The sequence below is a fragment of the Myodes glareolus genome, chromosome 14 (assembly GCF_982192425.1).
Source record: "Myodes glareolus chromosome 14, mMyoGla1.1, whole genome shotgun sequence".
In the NCBI taxonomy this organism is placed as follows: domain Eukaryota; kingdom Metazoa; phylum Chordata; class Mammalia; order Rodentia; family Cricetidae; genus Myodes; species Myodes glareolus.
Window position 1 is genome coordinate 75,989,036 of NC_142039.1, and position 14,534 is coordinate 76,003,569.

Genomic DNA, 14,534 nt, shown 5'->3' on the forward strand with positions numbered 1-14,534 from the left:
GAAGGAAGAGAACATAGGGAAGGAGGAAGAGACAGAAGGGGGGACGATGGGGGAAAGAGAAGAAGATAGGAGAGAAAAGAGGGAGGAAAAGATGAAGGGAGGGAGGTAAGGAGAGAGAGGAAGAAAAGGGAAGGATGAGGGAAAGAGGGAAATGTTATTATTTTAAGTCAAATTTATTTAATTGGTAACTGAATTAATATGTTTTTCTGTTCAATGATGCAAGTAAATCTGCCAGTCCCAAGAGACTTCTAAGACCTCTGATTTCTGAGCTGCAGAAGCACAGAGGACAAAGGTGGGAGTTTCCATGGGGAATTTTCAGAAGGATGACTAGGACCTCTCCCCTCACCTTCTCAGGTCGGGGGTAAAGGCTCCTGAGTCCTGGCCAAGTCAACCTTTGGGCTACAGCAGGAATGAGACCCCTGCTGTGAGCCTCACCCCACTTTGATGTGTGACCTGTAAGCAATGCCGATGTCATTTAGAGAGCCCTTCGTGGTCATCTGAGCTCAACTGGACTCTAGAAAGGTCTAGATGTGGCATAGGAACTGAACATTTACTGAATATATTTCATTGTTTAGGAAGAAAAACTATCATTCCACCCAGTTTTCTACATGTACTGCTTATTTTTAATTCCTTTTGAGCGAATCCAGCTTTACCACTTCCTAAGACATGTTTGCTCCATGTAGGAAACCAACGGAGAAGTAGCAAGGATGGATAAAATTCTCTACAGCAAAATCCCTGAGTGGGTACAGCAAGAAGAGTCTCAAGGGGAGCTCGGCGGTTGTTGAGAAAGACCAGAAAAGACCACAGAGAAGGATTTGTCCTCTTCAGAGGCGCTCAAGGTCCTGTTGTCTGGACCCCTGCTCAGCTGGCCCCTCTGGCAGTGGTCCTCCCTCACAAAAGGAATTTCCACTGTCGAGCCAAAGGAATTCATCCAAATTCTGTTCATGCCAATGGCAGAAAGTTATCTTGAACAAAAAAAAAAAAAAGAAAAGAAAAGAAAATTAACCTGCTGGGAAGGACAGCACTTGCTGCCCCTCAAGATACTTCTAATATGTTTTGAGGCAAAATTCCAACCCCGTGGAGCCGTTTCTGATGCCTTCTTGTTTGAACTCAGTACAACTCAGAAAATGATTTGCCTGTGTGATATCTTGCGATTTATAGAGCACGGACTGAGTGTGCTTTCTGGCCAAAACTCAAGGCCAGAATGAGAGAAAATATTTGTAAATCTTGTATCTGAGAAGATATCATATCCAGAATGTCCAGAGAACGGATAACAGCAACAACACTAAAGCCGAGAAAAGGGCTAGAACATTCTCCAGTCTGCACAAACAGACAGCAGGCATGCAGAAAGATGCTCATGCCGCCAACTGCCAGAGGAGAGAGAACTCACGAACTACGCCTGTGGGCCATTGGGATGACAAAAAGGCCAATACTGGTGAGGATGTGGAGAAATGTTAAAATGTGCAGCCACTACTGAAACTAGTGTGCCCTTCCTCGGGCAAATACAATGTTAGTTTGTATATTCATATGCACGATATAGTAGTTCTTCTCTGGGTATTGACCCAAAAGAACTGAAAATGTAACCCCAAAAAGATATTGCACACCCATGTTCACAGAAGTATTATATACAATAGCTAAGAGAGAGAAGCCATTAAGTGTCCATCAGAGGATGTGTGCATTCAAAAATGCAGCACAGTTGGGTGGTGGTGGTGCACGCCTTTAATCCCAGCACTTGGGAGGCAGAGGCAGGCGGAACTCTGTGAGTTAAAGGCCAGTCTAGTCTATAGAGCCAGTGCCAGGACAGGTTCCAAAGCTACAGAGAAACCCTGTCTCAAAAAACCAAGAAAAAAATGCAGCAATACATACTATGGAAGATTACTCAGCTTTAGCAATGAGGGAGATCATGACACACGCTACAACATGGATGGACCTCGAAGACATCAAGAGCAACGATCCAGCCAAAAGGTAAGAAATGCAAAACAATTACAACAAAACAAAGAAAAGCCCCACCTTGTTGGATACATGGAACTAAGGAGTTTAGTGACTCTGGGGTTTCTGACTCCAGGTTCCTCCTCTAGGATCATCCACAAGTGACTGCCCTAGTTTGCTGCTTGCTGACCCAAAGCAGCCTGTGAAGGAAGGGGTTTATGTGGTTTGCGCATCCCGATCATGATCCATCAAGGCGGGAAGGCAGGGCGGAACTCAGGCAGGAACCTGGAGGGAGGAGCAGAAGCAAAACCACAGAGGAACAACGCTGACTGGCTGAGCCCCTGGCCTTTTCAGCCTGCTTTCTTACACAACCCAGGGCCATGGCCAAGGTTGTTATCACCTACATTTGCTGGGTCTTTCCACATCGTTCATTAATCAAGAAAATGCCCCACAGACCTGCCTGGAGGCCGACTGAAGGAGGCTCTTCTTTCCCGGATGGCCCGAGCTTGTGCCAAGATAACAAAGAGAATAAGATGCCAGAGTTCAGTCTGTGGTAAATAATAAGTGAAGTCAGCTGACTCCCTCCTCATTACCGGGCTATGTGGGGAACTGGACGTCTGACTCAGCTGTTCCTCCTCCGGTATGCGTGTAATCTAACATCGGCTGATGTACAGTTTGTTTCTTAAATTGTACTCTCAAGTGCTGATTTGGGAAGACAATAGAATTAAAGAAGGAGACCCTGAGACCAATGTATACTCTTTTTATTTTTTTTAGAATATACGCCCCGTGCAAATTACACAGTGGAGCTCGCTGAGGGGTGTAATTTGCTACACAAATAAGCAAACACTATTGGGTTCCATCTGTGGCTACCGTAGTTATAATGAAAATCTAAAAACAACTGTAATGCTTCTAACCATAAAATTATAAGGCAAGAAAGTGGATTTAGATAACTGTGCGAGCTGTAATTGTGTGTTTGTAAACTTGCAGACAAGGCTTTCACACTAATTTAGTGCTGGCTCATTGCACACCCAAAAGCACAGCTTTCCTTCTGCCCTTTCTTCTGCCACATGGGCCTGAGACCCCAGGCGTTAGGAAATTCCATCCTCATAAGAGTGTGTGTTGGGTATGGTGAGTGGGGAAAGGAGATCTGCAGTCTGTGGGGCAGGCAGCTAGAGACACTGGCTCCACAGCAGACAGAGGGCTCAGCAGCATCCTCGGGGGCAGAGCTATAAGGACCAGAGGTGTCGCAGCCTCGTGGGTTCAGAGAAGGCGTGTCATTTCTCCAGCTCACACAGAAGGTGAGGGCACAACTCCCAGCATCCTGGGGTCCAATGTCCTGTCTTCCCCTCTGCCATCTCGTGGGAACCCTGACAGCAGCTCACCGAAAGAGACACATCTGGTTAAGACAACGGTCACTTTTCTTTCCACGGCCCTCTCCTGCTCTGCCTTTCTATCCCTGACGCTGAACTGCCTTTGTAACCATTACCATTGCTGTAGCCAAACAGCAGGCGGCTGGGAGAACTTATTTTGTTCACAGTTTCCAGGGGTTTGTCAAGTATACCGTGAGCTTGGCTGGAACACCAGGGAACTTGTGGAAGAGGAGGAAGGAAGGAAGCAGAGAGCAAAGAGCATCCTGGGAGTCAGGTGTAACCTGGGAGAGCGCACACATTCTTCTCCCAGGCCCCATCTCCTGAAGTTTCCAAAACCTCTCAAAATGGAGCCATTAGCTGAGGACCAAACAGTCAGCACTTGGACATGCAGGGAACATTCCGTATTCAGACCACAGCAGTCTTGAGTCCTGGAAACTGAGGACCTGTGAGGACAGGTGCTGTCCTGCCTGGGAGGAGCTAAAATGAGAAGGGAGACGTGAAGGAAGGGTGGAGGGGAAAGACCACCAGTTAGAAGAACGCACCTGAGGGCTGAGAAGGGAATGTATGAACGGTGGTGGTTGAGGACCTTCTAGGGAGGACGCCGAGGACAGGAAATGTGATCAGAGTCCACTGGACAGACTGTAGAGGTGTGAAGCCACCGAGCTGGGCACTCCTTATCGCTGTTTTGAGAAAGTATGGGTTTATTTAGTACCTTGATCATTGTACATTGGGCACAGGCGAACTGCCCACTTGATTATACACTTTAAGTGGGTAAATTGCATAGTGTGATGATTATATCTCAATAAGGCTCTTACCAAAAAGGAAATGAAAAGCAAATTTTAAACCATAGGTCAAGAACCTGGGGCTTTTTCTGTCACTCTTTTCCCCAGACCCTGGGGACCACACAAAGGAGAGTCACGGGGTCGGGTGACCCACGTCCTTCACATTCCCTCTTTCCTTGCCTTACCTGCTCTCTGGAGCTTCCCAAAGAGGTTAGGCTGAGTGAGGTTAATCCCAGGAAGGCCACCACAACCACTGGCAGAGTCAGGAGCATAGGGCTCCCTTTCTCAGAACTTGATTAGCTTGTTCAAAAATGTTTAATGTCCATGATCCACACTCACATATATGGGTCTTGAAACTGGAAGACAGAAAAGCACACTTAAAGGTGAATAGCTAAATGACTTCTGTAGGCTAACTTCAATTCTGAGAAACCCACGTGCCACGGGTAAACAAGCGTGGCCTGACAATTGGGGTTTAAATGCCCTAGCAGGCCAATAGGATAGAAGTTTTTGGGGTAACTCTCCTGTTCCCTTGAACCAAGCTGTACAGATGACTATGGACACGTCCTTTTTGAACAAAGAATATTTCCTGAGAATCTCCTATCGGGATGCAGCCACATGTCCAGTATCCTGAGTGGGACTGCAGGAAAAAACAATGGACATGTGCAAACCATCTTAGAACGATGAAGACAGATGTTAGAAACTATGTCAGACAGAAATACAGCTGCCGTCTGTGGAAAGATGCTCCTCAGAACAGAACTCCAGCAGGTCCCAGGAAAACAACAGTGTGGGTTCTGGGAGCCAGACATAGTGATAAGCCACAGCACGGTTCAGGCCTAGACCCAAGCTGATCCCTTCAGGTTTTGGACATCAGACTCTCTGATAGCTAGGGCGTGAAGTTTCTTTTCTCTGTTTTCAGACCAGGTTAAGACACCGAACATCAAGGCTTCTGAAAGGGAAAAGCGAATCATTTCCACGCAAGAAGAAACAAAAGCAGCAGAGAGCGGGCACAACTCAAGCCTCATAAAACGTGGTGTGGTGGAGATTAGTAAGCCTCCGGGAATCGCTGAGGGGTGAGCCGACCACAGAAGAATGCAGGCAGCAGGCTGAGGCACCTATAAAACCAAAGGAAATAAAAACCTGGGGATTTGTGCCCACGGGGAAGAAAGGCCTTCGGACAGATCTATCAGAGGCTCCTGGCCCTGGAGGCTCAGGGACAACACTGAGAACCAAACATCACCTTTTGTTTTGTTTTCAGGGTAGGTGGAGGAGTGAGGTGACTCTTATGTCAAAATTCAGGGTAAGATCGTAGAGGGAGGGAAGTCCTCTAGCAATGGCTGTCAAACCACTTGGCTTGCCAGCCCCTAGAGTGTTGGCTGCCAGAAGTGCTCAGGCGTCTGAATCATAGGTGCTCATATGCCAGCTGAAGAAAACTGATGACTGACCACATGTTTCAACATGTTATTGCACAGGTCAGTACATGTGGGTCAAAGGTGACCAATGGTTCTCAGAAACAGACGAGGCCAGGGTCAAGACAGGACCAACAGTGTAATCCCAGCAGATGTGGGAGCTGCGTGGACTTCCGTAACTGTGCTTTGGCTATGCACCCCTAATCTCTCAGAAGTCATAACCAGGTTAGAAACAGGTTGTTTAATGTGTACAGCACAGAAACAAGTAAGCTGATTGAGGGAGGAAACCTACCAGAGAGTGTGTCAACAGAACACTACATTTGAAGGGCGAAGAGCAGATCACTAAACTTCTTGCCTTTGCTGCAGATTTCCAGTGCTGTTCATGGGAATATCTAAGTGTCTCCCCCCCTCTGTCCCTCCCACCTGCCATCCTTCCTTCCTTCCCTTCCTTCCTCCTTCCTTCCTTGCTTCCTCTCTTCCTTCCCTTCCCCCTTCCTTCTTTCCCTCCCTCCTTCCCTTCCTCCACACTTCCTTTCCTCCTTCCCTCCATTTCTTTATTGTTTCCAAGGGCCACCTTACTTATTATACCATTGTCTTTAGTTCTAGAACCCTCTTGAGATAACTATATAAATTGTAAAAGTTTGTTGTATGATAATTTGATTGCATTCTAATATTCCCGAGATTGTCAATAATTTTCGCTTTGAATCAAAGTGTAGAGCTCGTTACTAGCTGACTAAAATCAGCGGCACAGTAGCTCCTCAGCTAGAAGTCAGCCCTCGCGGGCCCCTCCTCCGCTCACGCTGGAAGGTTGACAGGCTCAGTCTTGGAGCAGTAACCACAGTTGCTGTGGATTCATGAGTTCAATGGCCATCTGGGTCCATAAGTCACGTTCTCAGATCTCTCCTCTATCCCAGTTCTTACGTTCTTTTTGAAGTATTTCTTTTAATTGTATTTGCTTCTTGTCATACACCATTTTCTCCCAGGCCCTTTAGAACTGCGGGATACAAGGCCTTCTCCAGCACTGAGCAGCTGACCGTGCTTGATCTTGACTATGACAGTTTGCATATTTGCTGTTCTGCTAACCCAAACGTCCATCCTCATACGCACCTTGATGACAGGGACAACTGGGGTCCTCATTTGAAGATTCTATCAGATGAGAACTTCTCAAACTTTTTCTACTAGAGTGATAATAAAATTTATTGTCCATACAAAGAGCTTCGAAAATAAAAGGGGCCTGCCTTTGTTGATTTTTCTGTTTTCGCAAAGTTCTGCAGGCTGAATGACTTGACAGTGCTGGAACTTGTCTGGTTCACGGCTCTGGAGACTGGGCAAGCCAAGGTCATGGGGCCGCATCTGGAGAGGCCATCTTTCTCTCTCTTCACTTATCAGCAGGGGAAGACTTTCTAACAATCCGACTCCCACAAACAGCCCTGACCTATTTATGAGACTGGAGACTTGATCTACACATTTCTTAAAGTCCCCACTTTTGGCACAATTGCACTGGGGAGTAAAATTCCACACATGTACTTTTGGGATCATTCATGTTCCAACCACAGCAGGGCACCATGAATAATTATTTATGAGCAATAGGAGCGGGCCAAGACATATAGGTATCGAATGGCCCAATCTACCTGCTGATTCCTCCACCAGAAGAGGAGATTTGGAAAGTCTCTCTTTTAGTCTTGGGGAGAAATGCCAATCATGAATACACTTTTTTGCCTGGTAAATGCTCTTCCAAATGCAGCCTTTAATTCCAGCACACAGAGGGAAGTGGTAAGGGGATCCCTGTGAGTTCAAGGGCAATAAACACTACATGGTGAGACCCTGTCTCATTTATTATTATTATTATTATTATTATTATTATTATTATTATTATTATTATTTTATAAGGCTTCTCACACACAGACTCTTTCTGGAGCTTCAGCTGAAAAATCATAGTAATAAAGGCATGTGTGATAGAATACACCTGTAACTTGGGAAGCAAAGACAAGAAAATTATGAGTTTAGGGACAGATTGGCCCTACATAGTAAGTTCAAGGGCAGCCTAACCTACATAGCAAAACCTTGTCTCAAAAAAATAAGGGGTAGAGATATAGCTCATTGGTAGAACATTTTCTTAGCACGCACAAGGCCCTGGGTTTGAATTCTAGCACCACAAGAAGAAAATGTGAGAGGGGAGGAAAGGGAAGGGGAAGAGAGGGAAGAAGAGGGGAGATTGGAGGGGAGGGAAGGAGAGAAGAAGAGGAAAGGGGAAGGAAGGGGAGAAGAGGAGAGGAGAGGAGAGAAGAGGAGAGGAGAGGAGAGGAGAGGAGAGGAGAGGAGAGGAGAGGAGAGGAGAGGAGAGGAGAGGAGAGGGAAGTCAGCAATTTGCAATCCCGGAGCCTGGTAGAAGAGTCCTACAGAGGGAAAGTCAGGTCTGGTTTCTGTTCCAGTGATTGAGAGAGGCTCAGAGTAAAAGGCTGAAGGGAGAAAGCCGAAGAGATTATTTTATCGCAGAATGATGTCTGAGTTTGCTGCAGAATATTCCTTTATTCTGTGTGAAGATGTGTCACGGTGGTTGGTTTAACAAAGAGCTGAATGGCCAACAGCTAGGCAGGAAGAAGTTGGGACAGGGAGGTCTCAGGGAGGAAGAAAGGCAGGGTCGCCAGCGAGGCGAGGAGGAAGCAGGATGGGCAGCAGAACAGAGGAAAGGTAACTGAGTCACATAAGGAATGTAGATTTTAAATACGGGTTAATTTAAGTTATAAGAACTAATTAGGAACAAGTCTAAGCTAAGGTTGAGCCTTCATGGCTAATAAGCAGTCTCCACGTCATTTTCTATGGGCTGGTGGCCCAAAGATAATTCCATCTATATGAGTTGGGTGTACACAACTTTCTAAACATTTGGAAGGCTTCAATAAGTTCAATCAGTAAATTATTAGCAAACCAATCAAATTAGCACTAATCTGGGTATGGTAGCTATTCAATCCCAAGATCAGTGCGGTGATGCCAAGACACTGGACCACTACTGCACACGCTTGGATATACGAGGAAGTGTGCTCAGAAGAACAGGTCTAGAAAGGAATCTCCTAGACAGGAGCAATGCCTACACAATATCCGCAAGAAGAGATAAAAGGTTCAAACGCCAGCAGATCCTTAGAAGTGATCTTGTCTAAGGCTGTCATAGAAAGGCAAGTAGTCACGAGTTTTGCTACATATTATATCCTGGAATGAGTTCCTAGACTTTTGGGCAAAGAGAAGATACGCTTTATCCATTGATCAAGTCAAGACAGGTTGTCCCAGGGCGTAACCTACAGAGATCCACCAAATCCACCAGATCCACCAGATCCACCGTCTCTACAGAGATTCACCAGAGACGCGCGACTCATTGAAAAGAAAGCAGTAGGCTGGGGATTGGGAGCTTTTGATGACCAGGAGGACATCACTGCCATTTCTCAAGAGTCCCAAGACAGTGAAGCTGACTAACTGGAGCTTCTCTCATGAGCGTTGCCACGGAAGAAGAGAAGACCTGGTTTGACGGAGAACACCTTCAGAAGGGCATCCTGCTGTGCTCTAAACCTAAAGCGGTGAACAACAGAACTGCACTCTGGGAACTGAGACACCATTACTGCTTTCCCTTCCTGGCCTATGGAGGTTAGGAAGGGAAACCTGCCCCAGCGCAAGGTTCAGTAACCGTAGCCATGTGCTTCATTTCCTGTGTGTCCTCAGCAGCCCAAATGCCGGGAAAATCAGTCAGAACATCACAGTGGCATGTTCCTTTGTCCCCAACTGGCCAAATCAAGAACTTGTGAAAGCCATTTCATAGTCTTAAGCCTGGGAAGATTTCTTTTTTCATTGTTCATGCCTTGTGGTCCTTTTGAACGTGAAATCAGTTTGCACGCCCAGGGAATGCATTCCTGCTTAGCTGTTTCTACATAGCTTCCAGGATGTGAAAACCACCATGGCTCCCCAACATGGCCGCTTTCTTTGCTCTCATAAACAAACTCAGCAGCAATCATGGCGCTGTGGTCGCTGTGGGTCTTGCTCAGCCGTTTGTTCTGTAGAGTCCGGTTACCCAGATCTGGTGAGCAAGCAGACACTCATCCGCTGGCCCCCTGCCTGCCGGCTTTTCCTGTAGCACATCACAATGGACCCAGGACTAGAACGGTAAGGTCACTGATGGTCCTAAGGACTGGGACCTTCCTTAAGGTAAAAATGAGTTATTTGAAAGCACGACTGTATCTAAGATTATGTGTGGTGAGGCCTTATGGAATCATTTCAATGGCCCTAAACTGCAGCTAGTTACCTGCACTCTTAAAGGAGAAAGGCAAAGGGACAAAGACAGACACAAGGACACAACAGGACCAAGGATGCAGAGCACAAAGTGCGGAACAGCTGCAAGCCACAGCTGGAAGCTACTCGGTACTAGAAGAGAGGACTGTATTTGCATCTAGCTCCTTCAGGGGAGATTAACGTTCTCTGACACCCTGACTTTGAACTTCTGGTTTCCAAAATCGTAAGAGAATAGAAACACAGTGTTGTGTTTGTCCAGCAGCCGGAGAAAGAGAAAGCTCATCCACTGGATCTTTAGTGTGCCAGCTTCCCGCAGTCACTGCCACAGAGCCAGGCTCATGAATCTCAGCATTGGAATTTCTGTGGCATTGCTGAGAAAGGACCAACCTGGAGAATCTTAAAAGTTCACGTGTTACTTTGACCTCTTCAGATCACATAAGAGGAAAATGAAGCATCTGGCGAGAGTCAAACATGAATTCCAGTGTTCCCAGGTGGGCTCCCTACACTGGCTCTGTCCAAGCAGTATGCCATACAGAATGTCCTCTCAGCGTATGACAGCCATGGGGACTTATCTGTTTGAACCGAAGAAGCTTAGCTCATTTTCCTGCACATCGATTTTATCTCTGCAAACTGAGTTCATGAAACATCTGGGTCACCCAGAAGAGAAGGGAGACACAGAAAGTCTTTCTACAGAGGGCTGCATCAAAGATTTTCTGATAGATTTCTTTCTACCCAGATAAAATTTCTTCCTACATTTTTAGTATCTAGGGACCTTTATGACCCAGACACGCCTGATTTTTCTCTCAGAAATTAATTACATAAAAAGAGCTGGAAGGAGCTACAGAGACAACTGGGAGATGGCTGAGCAGAGGACCCAGGTTCAGTTCCCAGCTCCTATACAACATCTCAACAATGACCTGTAGCCACAATTATTGAGGGCCTGATGCCCTCTTCTGGCACCTGAAGGTACTGCACAAACATGGTACACGTACATGAATACAAGGTAAAGCAGTTATATACATAAAATAAAATAGACCTTTAAAAATATAAAAATAAAGAGAGCTGGCGGGTCAGAGAACACCCTAGGAACCTGCGCAGCTGGTCTGCCTTAGTTTAGCTACACCGTTTCTTTCTAAAATATTTTCATCTCCAGGAAACTGTATTCTAGGTTAAATTATAGGCAACAAAATTCAATTATGAAAAAATATTTTCATAAGTTTAAACAATAAATGTCTTATAAATTTTTCAAATTTTAAGTAAACAAAGGAGAAAGAAGAATCGTTTTCTCATATATTATTTTCAATCTGGATTTTTCGCTCAATGCAACTCTATACATGGAAAAATGTTATTTGAGGGTCTTAAATTTGCTTAATGCTTCAGGCATTTAAAAATATCGTTAATATTAGCCAGGATGAAAAAATGGCTGTTTCTAGAGTCTAAATTAAATTGGTTGCTGTCCAAGACTTTTTGCATTAGGAGATGCCAGGAAATAAAATGGATCATTAATCATTTTCTGCAGGTATTTGGAGTCTCCATAAACCCAGAGATGAAAGTGGTCAGGGACCAGTATGCAGGGACTCAGCACAGATGGAAGGGCCAAATATGGGGTGGGGGACTGAAAACCTAACCAGGAGCCTGGGATAGCTCCCAGTCGGAGCAGCAGTCCCTGTCTGGGAATTGAGCTAGGTGTTCTTGAATTTCTTTCAAGTCCAGCTGCACAGGAATGACACAAAGGCCAAGGAGAAGAGTGGGCAGAAGCAGCATCCCCAGAGACATCATGTCTGAGGACCGGAATGTGAAGGACTCAGAGGCAATGAGCTTGGCTCTAGGTTGGACACCCCTGTCTCCTGTAAGAGGCTTTCCTGATACCTAATAGGACCCCATTATAAAAGTCCCCATGCCAGGGCGCTTCTTCATTGCTCCTGTTTCACTATTGATATTCCCCAGTGTGCTCACCACCATGGGGCCTGGCCTCTTCTCTCTCGATGTGCCCGCTCAGGGTCTGTCTTCACTCACAGACTGAGCTCTCAGAGAACAGGAACATCTCACTGCTTCAGAGGGGCCAAGACCTATGCTACATAAGAGACAGTCAATGTTAGAATGAATCCCTTCTGTTCTTCTGAAAACATCTGTTGTCTGCACTGGAACAGGAGGGGTCCTTTAGACTGCAATGGTCATCAGGTCACTGCTCAGTGGAGGTGACACCGCTGGGTCTGGGGATAAAGAACACTCTGTCATTCTGGCCCATTGGTTCCAGCGGCCCCTCTCTCTATTCTGCATCCCACACTCAGAACCCCATCTCCTCTTCATGTCTTCTCATGCCTGTGCAATTTCCTCCCGCATCCTGTGGCTTCTGCGCACGCCATCCTCTACTCTCAAGCATATACGAAATTCGCTCCCAGCCAACACCATGGCCTTTTCTGGGAGAAACCTTGTGTTAGCGCGTCCACAGCACAACACTCCTAGAAGGGACAAGCTTCCCCTCTTCCCATGTACCCGTAGAGGAGATGGAAGTTCACTTCTTCTTCTGACTGTTAATATCCTGTCACATCCACTCTCTTGTCAGGTCTGAGAAAGCAGGGATCAGTCAGCTTCTGCTTTGTCCCGGAACTCTCAAACCTCAGCCTGGGAGCATGGTTCCAGACTTAGATATGGGAGCCTCTAAAATATCCTAAGACATTGTTTATCCACCTCACTATCATGGGTGATGTGGGAAGACTTCCTTTTAAAATTTATCTAACTAATAGAAGCATGCTCCCTTCAGACAATTAATCCTATCAGAGACTGGCAAGGAAGGCTTCCCTGCGATGTGATCCCTCTGAGCAACGGGAACTCCCTGCTGCACTGTCTCTTTATGCTCCAGCATTCCAACCAGAATGCTTTAATTTGGAGAAAATAATGAATCGCCAGAGAAAAAAGGGAAGGGGAAGGCAGCTATGGGTAAGAAGGAATTTAAGTTCATGTCTGGTTACCATTTAGGGCCTGAAAGGAAACAGTAAGAGCCAAGAAACTTGGCTATTGCAATTTTTCTTTGTTCTGTTTTTTAAAAAAGAAAATTCCTCAAAACACTGTTCTGGGGCTTGGAGCAAAAAAAAAAAAATGGTTTCTGTATTGTTAAGACTAAAGCCAATGTTTCTTCAACGTTCTATAAACTGACAGAGGAGCATTTGTTATTAGGAAGGGAAAGATGAGCTCAGGATTGCAAGATTTTGGGATAAAAGTATTCTCATGAAGGGTGGTAGACTCATAACACTGGTCCCCACCCAGCAAGTTAATGAATGTAATGGACATCTCAGCAGCACCAGGAAGTTTGGAGGAGACATCTCAGCACACCAGGGAGGATGGAGGAGACATCTTCTCTCTACCAGGGAGGATGGAGGAGACATCTCAGTGTTGACCAGGAGGGAGGGATTTACACAAGCAGGCTTTCAGGCACAACTCACATGTCTTATGGAAAGGAAAGTGTAGAGGTTCAGCGAAGGTGAACGGTCAGTCCTATGGACCACGGGAAGATTCGAATAGCAAAGTTTATCCAACAGAACACACAGAGGAGCGAGACCAAAAGAGGCTGCCTGAGATAAGAGAAAAATGTAAACACAATCTCCAGCAGCCTATGTTCCAGCCCAGGAGAAAACATTCATCCACAGTGCGGGAATGTGATACTCTGGAGGCAGGAGGGTGGGTCTACCCAGATCTTATCTGCATCTATGCTGTGGAGCCAGAAAATGAACAAAAAGTGAAGGGGAATGAGTGAGCTGTCTGTCTTCTCCCCCGTATGCTCCTCCCACAGACCTAGCGGCTGCTGTGCTCCTTCCAGCCTGGCCTGGGGCAGCCAGCTCTGCCCCTCAGGCACATCATTTCTCATGTGTAGAGGGGGTGTTTCCAGCCCCATCTTAGGTCCAGGAGGCCCCTAACATCTGGGCCATGAACTGCATGCGGAAAAGCAGAGATTGTCAGACCCTTACCCTCTGTTCTCTACATCAGCTCTGCTGTGTTGCCAGGAGATCCAGTTCTTCGAGGTTCAGTTTTCTTCTTATGAAAATGCCAGGAACGATGGGACATTACCTCTGTGGTGGAGAGATGTCCTAAGGTGCCTGCAGACAGGCACAGTGTGGTTTCTAGTACAGCCCAAGGGATTCCCACTGAAAGCAGTGCCAGCACCCAGGCCCATGCTCCTGGGTGGCATCTCCTAACAGTGAGGACTGAGGAACAGTGGCAGAGAGTCCCCACAACCTGAGCATGGTCAGCAAATGTGGGCTGTTCTTTGTAATTGCCAGTCCTGATCCCGGAGAGTTGACGGAAGAAAGGAGTGAAGAGTATCTTCGTCGGAGGTGACGCGTCTGTGCCACCTACTTCCACTCGAAGACTTTTGTTTTACATGTTAATATTTTACATGTCACAAGTCACGCAAGCAATGTGAAAGCTGGTGCCATTTCGAGAGTCCACACAGCTGACCAAGTCCATAGAGGGGTAACTGAGGAAAGACCTGATGGGTAGACCCAGGATCCATGTGTGCTTGTGTGTAGCTAATAATCTACAGGATTTATAATGTTTTTAAGCACTTGGTCTCACATCTGTAGGACATAAGGAACCAGTGGTGGGGTTCGTGTTGCAAGGAAACAAGCCCCACTTCACTTCAGGTTTTAGGGTCTCGCTATGCTTTCTGCGAAAGTTTCCAGATGGATTTGGCTGTCACTGCCAAACACAGCCTGTGTCCTCCAGATTCACCACAGGCCCTCACATCTGGTTCCAGATGAAAATTGCCAACCTCACCA

The 14,534-nt window shown here is 46.3% G+C and overlaps 2 long non-coding RNA genes across 2 annotated transcripts in view; both read right to left on the reverse strand.

Annotated features, from left to right (window-relative positions):
- Window positions 1–600: 600 nt before the first annotated feature.
- LOC146892122 (uncharacterized) lies at window positions 601–2,527 on the reverse strand. Its single transcript, XR_015005247.1, has 2 exons — window positions 2,011–2,527; window positions 601–965 (listed from the first exon to the last, which is right to left on the reverse strand). It is a non-coding gene; the product is annotated as an uncharacterized LOC146892122 (long non-coding RNA).
- Window positions 2,528–2,673: 146 nt separating this feature from the next.
- Window positions 2,674–14,534, reverse strand: part of LOC146892123 (uncharacterized) — a 29,278-nt gene continuing 17,417 nt past the window's right edge. Inside the window, exons 2-4 of the long non-coding RNA XR_015005246.2 lie at window positions 11,716–11,833; window positions 4,267–4,437; window positions 2,674–3,979 (exon numbers count right to left, since the gene is read on the reverse strand). This is a non-coding gene — a long non-coding RNA (uncharacterized LOC146892123). The remainder of the gene's footprint in view (window positions 3,980–4,266; window positions 4,438–11,715; window positions 11,834–14,534) is intronic.